The sequence below is a fragment of the Zeugodacus cucurbitae genome, unplaced genomic scaffold (genome assembly GCF_028554725.1).
Source record: "Zeugodacus cucurbitae isolate PBARC_wt_2022May unplaced genomic scaffold, idZeuCucr1.2 ctg00000153.1, whole genome shotgun sequence".
Classification (NCBI taxonomy): domain Eukaryota; kingdom Metazoa; phylum Arthropoda; class Insecta; order Diptera; family Tephritidae; genus Zeugodacus; species Zeugodacus cucurbitae.
This window is the reverse complement of record NW_026530853.1, coordinates 7,501-17,500: the sequence shown is the minus strand read 5'-3', so window position 1 is coordinate 17,500 and position 10,000 is coordinate 7,501. Positions and strand designations below refer to the sequence as shown.

Here is a 10,000-nt window from a genome sequence, read left to right as displayed (position 1 = left end):
CGTTCCTGTTGCCAGGATGAGCACAAGGCCCATTTTTAATAACAAACGGATACTCAACAGGTTACGGAATTGGAACCGTATTCCCTTTCGTTCAAAATTATTCAAGTGTTTAATTACTATGAAGAAAACATAATAATTATATATTCTCAACAATTCATTAAAACTTGAAAATTTTCGGCTTTCGCCTTGAACTTAGGACCGACTAACTCGTGATCAACCACTGTTCACACGAAACCCTTCTCCACTTCAGTCCTCCAAGGTCTCATTCGATTATTTGCTACTACCACCAAGATCTGTACCAATGGCGGCTCCATGCAGGCTTACGCCAAACACTTCTAAGCACACCATTGTACCCTCCTACTCACTAAAGTTTCAAAATTTATAATCCAACCGAAATTGTATTATAAATCATGTACTTTAGCGGTAATGTATAGGTATACAACTTAAGCGCCATCCATTTTAAGGGCTAGTTGCTTCGGCAGGTGAGTTGTTACACACTCCTTAGCGGATTACGACTTCCATGTCCACCGTCCTGCTGTTTTAAGCAACCAACGCCTTTCATGGTATCTGCATGAGTTGTTAATTTGGGCACCGTAACATTACGTTTGGTTCATCCCACAGCGCCAGTTCTGCTTACCAAAAGTGGCCCACTGGGCACATTATATCATAACCTCAACCTTCATATCAAGAAAGGTGAGGTTCTTACCCATTTAAAGTTTGAGAATAGGTTAAGGTCGTTTCGACCCTAAGGCCTCTAATCATTCGCTTTACCAGATAAGATTATTTTACATAATATTTAAATGCACCAGCTATCCTGAGGGAAACTTCGGAGGGAACCAGCTACTAGATGGTTCGATTGGTCTTTCGCCCCTATACTCAATTCTGACAATCGATTTGCACGTCAGAACTGTTTCGGTCTTCCATCAGGGTTTCCCCTGACTTCAACCTGATCAAGTATAGTTCACCATCTTTCGGGTCACAGCATATATGCTCAAGGTACGCTCCAGTTAGAGGTATAAATAATAATAAATTATCATTATACATAACTATATGGAACGCCCCGGGATTGAATTAATAGTAAAATATTTCACTAAAAATTAATCCCATTATATAAAAGTTAAGTTAATTTCGCCATTAGGTTTAATATAACCCAATGACTTGCACATATGTTAGACTCCTTGGTCCGTGTTTCAAGACGGGTCCCGAAGGTATCCTGAATCTTTCGCATTGTTAATCATATAAATGCATACAATTAATATTAAAATCAATGATAATAATATTATTGTAAAATTCAAAAGAATTTAAGCATTATATATGTAAAATCTATCAACACTTTATCAAATCATCAGTATTTATTCTATGTTAATAAGCTAAAAGCAAATTAATTTGAATAAACTTAACACCAATGATCTTTTGATAAATATTTTATTATGTTAATAGATTACAATGTCCTTATATGAAAAAAATGCACACTATTACTATAATATTATAAATATCACAGTTATAATGATGAATTTTTCATAATGGATATTCAGGTTCATCGGGCTTAACCTCTAAGCAGTTTCACGTACTATTTAACTCTCTATTCAGAGTTCTTTTCAACTTTCCCTCACGGTACTTGTTTACTATCGGTCTCATGGTTATATTTAGTTTTAGATGGAGTTTACCACCCACTTAGTGCTGCACTATCAAGCAACACGACTCTTTGGAAATATCTTTCTAGTAATCATTAACGTTATACGGGCCTGGCACCCTCTATGGGTAAATGGCCTCATTTAAGAAGGACTTAAATCGTTAATTTCTCATACTAGATATTAAGATATTCCATACACTGCATCTCACATTTGCCATATAGACAAAGTGACTTAGTGCTGAACTATTTTCTTTTCGCTCGCCGCTACTAAGAAAATCCTTGTTAGTTTCTTTTCCTCCCCTCATTAATATGCTTAAATTCAGGGGGTAGTCCCATATGAGTTGAGGTTGTATAAAAATATTTATATTTATTTTATATTTTAGCTTTTTGCTATTTTAAAGAAACATACATAATTATTTCTTAACACCAATATAATTTTCTTAATAATAAATATTCAATCTTTTCATCCCGTACTACTTACTTCATTATAACAACAATATTATTTTCTTGGTTTTTTACATTTAAGGCAATCCTAGAATAAAATAATATTTTATGCTAGACGTTCCTCTAAATGTATATATTATTTGAAATAATAATATTGAAATTTTATTGTTTTTGGGAATACTAAGATTCTTATTTATTATAAAATTTCGTTCAAATATGAGGTGTTCAAGAATATATTTTCTATATTTCTTTTTATGCTATTAATATTATGGATTGAAAAATACAATCCAGTAATATACCATGTGCTTAAATTCTTTTAATTGACTAAAAGAATAAGCAACTAATTTAGCATAGTCTTACAACCCTCAACCATATGTAGTCCAAGCAGCACTTTAAAATTAATTAAAGTACATAACAGCATGGACTGCAATATGCGTTCAAAATGTCGATGTTCATGTGTCCTGCAGTTCACACGATGACGCACAGTTAGCTGCGTTCTTCATCGACCCATGAGCCGAGTGATCCACCGCTTAGAGTGATAATTTTTTGTTTATTTTAATTTAACGTCAAGAGTTTTTAATTTATTGAAAGAATAACATTTCGTTTTCGTATATAATATATAAATTATTTTAAAACATCTTTCAATAAATTGTAATTTTCAACCCAAACATTTACAAGTTGCGCATGTCTTAGTCCAACAAAAACAGTAATTCCTTTTTTATTACATTTTATTTAATTTCTATATATTTTTAAGGAATTACACGTTAATGAGAACAAATTAACTTATCATTTATATTATTTTTATAAATAATAAGTACAACTATATATGTTTAAAGGTTTGTTGCGTTCAAATACAATGTATGCGATATAATTTTCATTATACTACAATACAAGGAGTAAAAAAAAAAAGAAAAAAAAGAAAAACATTCAAATAAATGAATGAAAAGAAAAAAAAGAAAATAATTTTTCTTTTTTATTCTTTTTTTGTTTGTTTGTTTGTTTGTTTGTTTGTTTGTTTTTTTATAATATTTACGGATAGGAACACAATAATGATCCTTCCGCAGGTTCACCTACGGAAACCTTGTTACGACTTTTACTTCCTCTAAATAATCAAGTTCGGTCAACTTTTGCGAAACAACCGTGAAACACAAGGCGTCACAGTGATCACGTCCGGAGACCTCACTAAATAATTCAATCGGTAGTAGCGACGGGCGGTGTGTACAAAGGGCAGGGACGTAATCAATGCGAGTTAATGACTCACACTTACTGGGAATTCCAAGTTCATGTGAACAGTTTCAGTTCACAATCCCAAGCATGAAAGTGGTTCAGCGGTTTACCCGGACCTCTCGGTCTAGGAAATACACGTTGATACTTTCATTGTAGCGCGCGTGCAGCCCAGGACATCTAAGGGCATCACAGACCTGTTATTGCTCAATCTCGTTACTGCTAGACGCAATTTGTCCATTTAAGAAGCTAGTGTCCTTATAATGGGACAAACCAACAGGTACGGCTCCACTTATATAAACACATTCAAACACTTGCACATTCAAGATGAACTCATGAATGAAGGCTATATAAGCTTCAACACCATAATCCTGAAAGCATCTATTTAATATATTTGAGTCTCGTTCGTTATCGGAATTAACCAGACAAATCACTCCACGAACTAAGAACGGCCATGCACCACCACCCATAGATTCGAGAAAGAGCTATCAATCTGTCTTACACGCTTATGTTCGGACCTGGTAAGTTTTCCCGTGTTGAGTCAAATTAAGCCGCAGGCTCCACTCCTGGTGGTGCCCTTCCGTCAATTCCTTTAAGTTTCAGCTTTGCAACCATACTTCCCCCGGAGCCCAAAAGCTTTGGTTTCCCGGGAAGCGACTGAGAGAGCCATAGTAGTAGCTACACCCAATTGCTAGCTGGCATCGTTTATGGTTAGAACTAGGGCGGTATCTGATCGCCTTCGAACCTCTAACTTTCGTTCTTGATTAATGAAAACATCTTTGGCAAATGCTTTCGCTTAAGTTAGTCTTACGACGGTCCAAGAATTTCACCTCTCGCGTCGTAATACTAATGCCCCCAAACTGCTTCTATTAATCATTACCTCTTGATCTAAAAACCAATGAAAGTAGAACAGAGGTCTTATTTCATTATTCCATGCACAAAATATTCAGGCATTTGGAGCCTGCTTTAAGCACTCTAATTTGTTCAAAGTAATTGTACCGGCCCACAACAACACTCGATGAAGAGCACTGAAGCAGGTTTAAATAGGAGGAATATATAAAAAATACATTGTATTAATTACATATAAGAACTCCACCGGTAATACGCTTGCATACATAAGGTAATGTACATACCACAATTATAGCTGTACTACCCGTATGAAGCACAAATTCAACTACGAACGTTTTAACCGCAACAACTTTAATATACGCTATTGGAGCTGGAATTACCGCGGCTGCTGGCACCAGACTTGCCCTCCAATAGGTCCTTGTTAAAGGATTTAAAGTGTACTCATTCCAATTACAGGGCCTCGGATATGAGTCCTGTATTGTTATTTTTCGTCACTACCTCCCCGAACTGGGAGTGGGTAATTTACGCGCCTGCTGCCTTCCTTAGATGTGGTAGCCGTTTCTCAGGCTCCCTCTCCGGAATCGAACCCTGATTCCCCGTTACCCGTTGCAACCATGGTAGTCCTAGATACTACCATCAAAAGTTGATAGGGCAGACATTTGAAAGATCTGTCGTCGGTACGAGACCATACGATCTGCAAGTTATCTAGAGTTCAACCAATATAACGATCTTACGATCGCTTGGTTTTAGCCTAATAAAAGCACACGTTCCAAAAGGTCCGTGTTTATTTTGCATGTATTAGCTCTAGAATTACCACAGTTATCCAAGTAACTGTTAACGATCTATGGAACCATAACTGATATAATGAGCCTTTTGCGGTTTCACTTTTAATTTGTTTGTACTTAGACATGCATGGCTTAATCTTTGAGACAAGCATATAACTACTGGCAGGATCAACCAGAATAATATTTTTTATTCATTTATATAATATTTTTTATACTATATAAATTTTTATAATGATATTTTCAATATTTGAAAATTAAGTACACGACATATACACAATGCAAAGGAGAACGAAATCGCGACAATAAATAATTATGAAATTTCTTCTACTATGGTCGGATTAAATAATTTACTTCATGTCATTTAAATTTCATATTATTGTATTATTTATTGCGGTCTTATTCGGACTTTGAGACTGTGTATCTTATCGTGAGAAAGAATTTTCGTTCTCTATACATATATAATATAATTATTAATGTAAGGACGATGTTTCTTCTTGTATTTGTTAAACTTTCAAATAATATCATTTTTTATACATTTTACTTTATTTCAATGCATATAGTGTATATATCTTTTTTTAAGAGTATATACGTTTTTCTTTTGATTTGAAATTAATAATTTCAATTCAATTATTTTTCATTTTATTTCATATATGATATGAAAGTATTCGAGCGTAATAATATAAATATTTAACTTTATTGAATTTTATTCTTTACCCACATATATTTTATGTGAATAGAAGAACAAACCCCAAAAAAAGTTAAATTAAAAAAAAAACGACTACATTATGTTAGGTATAGAAGAATAATCTCAATTAATAACATTTCATTATTAACAAAATTATTTCTATTTAAACCAACTGTAGCAAACCAGGAATAAATTTTTTTGCTCTCATTTATATATTACACTTAAATACTTTTATAAATATATGAAAATAATTTTCATATAAGTACTAAGTATGCAATTTCATACAAGTATTAAAATTTTCATACAAGTACTAATGTTGAAGTTTCATACAACATATATGTTTTCTGCCACGTACACCTCACCAACCGGAAATCGTATGGAGAAAATCTTTTTAACCATATAAAAGTTTTAAATTCATATATATACAAGTAATTTATATCATTTTCTATGAGCATTATGCTTATAAGAAATATTACAACATCAAAAATAGCTTAACATTTATTTTTTTTTTTAAATTTTTTGTACTTATATGAAAATTATTTAGTTGTATGAATTCATACACTTAGTACTTATATGAAAATTAGTATCTATATGAAAATTAATTAGTATTTATATGAAATTTATTAAGTATCTATATGAAAATTATTTAGTATTTATATGAAAATTATTTACTTGTATGAATTCATAAACTTAGTATCTATATGAAAATTATTTAGTATTTATATGAAAATTTTTTACTTGTATGAATTCATAAACTTAGTATCTATATGAAAATTATTTAGTATTTATATGAAAATTTTTAACTTGTATGAATTCATTAACTTAGTATCTATATGAAAATTATTTAGTATTTATATGAAAATTTTTAACTTGTATGAATTCATTAACTTAGTATCTATATGAAAATTATTTAGTATTTATATGAAAATTATTTACTTGTATGAATTCATAAACTTAGTATCTATATGAAAATTATTTAGTATTTATATGAAAATTTTTAACTTGTATGAATTCATTAACTTAGTATCTATATGAAAATTATTTAGTATTTATATGAAAATTTTTAACTTGTATGAATTCATTAACTTAGTATCTATATGAAAATTATTTAGTATTTATATGAAAATTTTTAACTTGTATGAATTCATTAACTTAGTATCTATATGAAAATTATTTAGTATTTATATGAAAATTATTTACTTGTATGAATTCATAAACTTAGTATCTATATGAAAATTATTTAGTATTTATATGAAAATTTTTTACTTGTATGAATTCATAAACTTAGTATCTATATGAAAATTATTTAGTATTTATATGAAAATTTTTAACTTGTATGAATTCATTAACTTAGTATCTATATGAAAATTATTTAGTATTTATATGAAAATTTTTAACTTGTATGAATTCATTAACTTAGTATCTATATGAAAATTATTTAGTATTTATATGAAAATTATTTACTTGTATGAATTCATAAACTTAGTATCTATATGAAAATTATTTAGTATTTATATGAAAATTTTTAACTTGTATGAATTCATTAACTTAGTATCTATATGAAAATTATTTAGTATTTATATGAAAATTTTTAACTTGTATGAATTCATTAACTTAGTATCTATATGAAAATTATTTAGTATTTATATGAAAATTTTTAACTTGTATGAATTCATTAACTTAGTATCTATATGAAAATTATTTAGTATTTATATGAAAATTATTTACTTGTATGAATTCATAAACTTAGTATCTATATGAAAATTATTTAGTATTTATATGAAAATTTTTTACTTGTATGAATTCATAAACTTAGTATCTATATGAAAATTATTTAGTATTTATATGAAAATTTTTAACTTGTATGAATTCATAAACTTAGTATCTATATGAAAATTATTTAGTATTTATATGAAAATTTTTTACTTGTATGAATTCATAAACTTAGTATCTATATGAAAATTATTTAGTATTTATATGAACATTTTTTACTTGTATGAATTCATAAACTTAGTATCTATATGAAAATTATTTAGTATTTATATGAAAATTTTTAACTTGTATGAATTCATTAACTTAGTATCTATATGAAAATTATTTAGTATTTATATGAAAATTTTTTACTTGTATGAATTCATAAACTTAGTATCTATATGAAAATTATTTAGTATTTATATGAAAATTTTTAACTTGTATGAATTCATTAACTTAGTATCTATATGAAAATTATTTAGTATTTATATGAAAATTTTTAACTTGTATGAATTCATTAACTTAGTATCTATATGAAAATTATTTAGTATTTATATGAAAATTTTTAACTTGTATGAATTCATTAACTTAGTATCTATATGAAAATTATTTAGTATTTATATGAAAATTTTTAACTTGTATGAATTCATTAACTTAGTATCTATATGAAAATTATTTAGTATTTATATGAAAATTTTTAACTTGTTTGAATTCATTAACTTAGTATCTATATGAAAATTATTTAGTATTTATATGAAAATTATTTACTTGTATGAATTCATAAACTTAGTATCTATATGAAAATTATTTAGTATTTATATGAAATTTTTTTACTTGTATGAACGTGGTTTCGGCGTTTTGGCTCTTTATATGGGGTTTCGGCTCTTCGCAAATAGGGACAGTAGGAATCTCCTGAATTCCTTTTTGCGCGTCACTAATAAGATGACGATGCATTTGGCTACGTAAATAAAATCATTTTTATGCCCGCCGTTTAACCAAACTTAGTTTTTTTTATATGCAAATATACGTGGTTTCGGCGTTTTGGCTCTTTATATGTGGTTTCGGCTCTTCGCAAATAGGGACAGTAGGAATCTCCTGAATTCCTTTTTGCGCGTCACTAATAAGATGACGATGCATTTGGCTACGTAAATAAAATCATTTTTATGCCCGCCGTTTAACCAAATTTAGTTTTTTTTATATGCAAATATACGTTTTTTCGGCCTTTTGGCTCTTTATATGTGGTTTCGGCTCTTCGCAAATAGGGACAGTAGGAATCTCCTGAATTCCTTTTTGCGCGTCACTAATAAGATGACGATGCATTTGGCTACGTAAATAAAATCATTTTTATGCCCGCCGTTTAACCAAATTTAGTTTTTTTTATATGCAAATATACGTTTTTTCGGCCTTTTGGCTCTTTATATGTGGTTTCGGCTCTTCGCAAATAGGGACAGTAGGAATCTCCTGAATTCCTTTTTGCGCGTCACTAATAAGATGACGATGCATTTGGCTACGTAAATAAAATCATTTTTATGCCCGCCGTTTAACCAAATTTAGTTTTTTTTATATGCAAATATACGTTTTTTCGGCCTTTTGGCTCTTTATATGTGGTTTCGGCTCTTCGCAAATAGGGACAGTAGGAATCTCCTGAATTCCTTTTTGCGCGTCACTAATAAGATGACGATGCATTTGGCTACGTAAATAAAATCATTTTTATGCCCGCCGTTTAACCAAATTTAGTTTTTTTTATATGCAAATATACGTTTTTTCGGCCTTTTGGCTCTTTATATGTGGTTTCGGCTCTTCGCAAATAGGGACAGTAGGAATCTCCTGAATTCCTTTTTGCGCGTCACTAATAAGATGACGATGCATTTGGCTACGTAAATAAAATCATTTTTATGCCCGCCGTTTAACCAAACTTAGTTTTTTTTATATGCAAATATACGTGGTTTCGGCGTTTTGGCTCTTTATATGTGGTTTCGGCTCTTCGCAAATAGGGACAGTAGGAATCTCCTGAATTCCTTTTTGCGCGTCACTAATAAGATGACGATGCATTTGGCTACGTAAATAAAATCATTTTTATGCCCGCCGTTTAACCAAATTTAGTTTTTTTTATATGCAAATATACGTTTTTTCGGCCTTTTGGCTCTTTATATGTGGTTTCGGCTCTTCGCAAATAGGGACAGTAGGAATCTCCTGAATTCCTTTTTGCGCGTCACTAATAAGATGACGATGCATTTGGCTACGTAAATAAAATCATTTTTATGCCCGCCGTTTAACCAAATTTAGTTTTTTTTATATGCAAATATACGTTTTTTCGGCGTTTTGGCTCTTTATATGTGGTTTCGGCTCTTCGCAAATAGGGACAGTAGGAATCTCCTGAATTCCTTTTTGCGCGTCACTAATAAGATGACGATGCATTTGGCTACGTAAATAAAATCATTTTTATGCCCGCCGTTTAACCAAATTTAGTTTTTTTTATATGCAAATATACGTTTTTTCGGCCTTTTGGCTCTTTATATGTGGTTTCGGCTCTTCGCAAATAGGGACAGTAGGAATCTCCTGAATTCCTTTTTGCGCGTCACTAATAAGATGACGATGCATTTGGCTACGTAAATAAAATCATTTTTA

General features: G+C 30.3%; 2 non-coding genes and 1 pseudogene across 2 annotated transcripts; all 3 read right to left on the bottom strand.

The window, feature by feature from the left end:
- LOC128923972 (large subunit ribosomal RNA) overlaps positions 1-1,983 on the bottom strand; it is a 5,535-nt pseudogene extending 3,552 nt beyond the window's left edge.
- Positions 1,984-2,436: 453 nt separating this feature from the next.
- On the bottom strand, positions 2,437-2,615 carry LOC128923973 (5.8S ribosomal RNA). Its single transcript, XR_008472685.1, has one exon. It is a non-coding gene; the product is annotated as a 5.8S ribosomal RNA (ribosomal RNA).
- Positions 2,616-3,124: 509 nt separating this feature from the next.
- On the bottom strand, positions 3,125-5,114 carry LOC128923975 (small subunit ribosomal RNA). Its single transcript, XR_008472687.1, has one exon. It is a non-coding gene; the product is annotated as a small subunit ribosomal RNA (ribosomal RNA).
- Between the last annotated feature and the right edge of the window lie 4,886 nt (positions 5,115-10,000).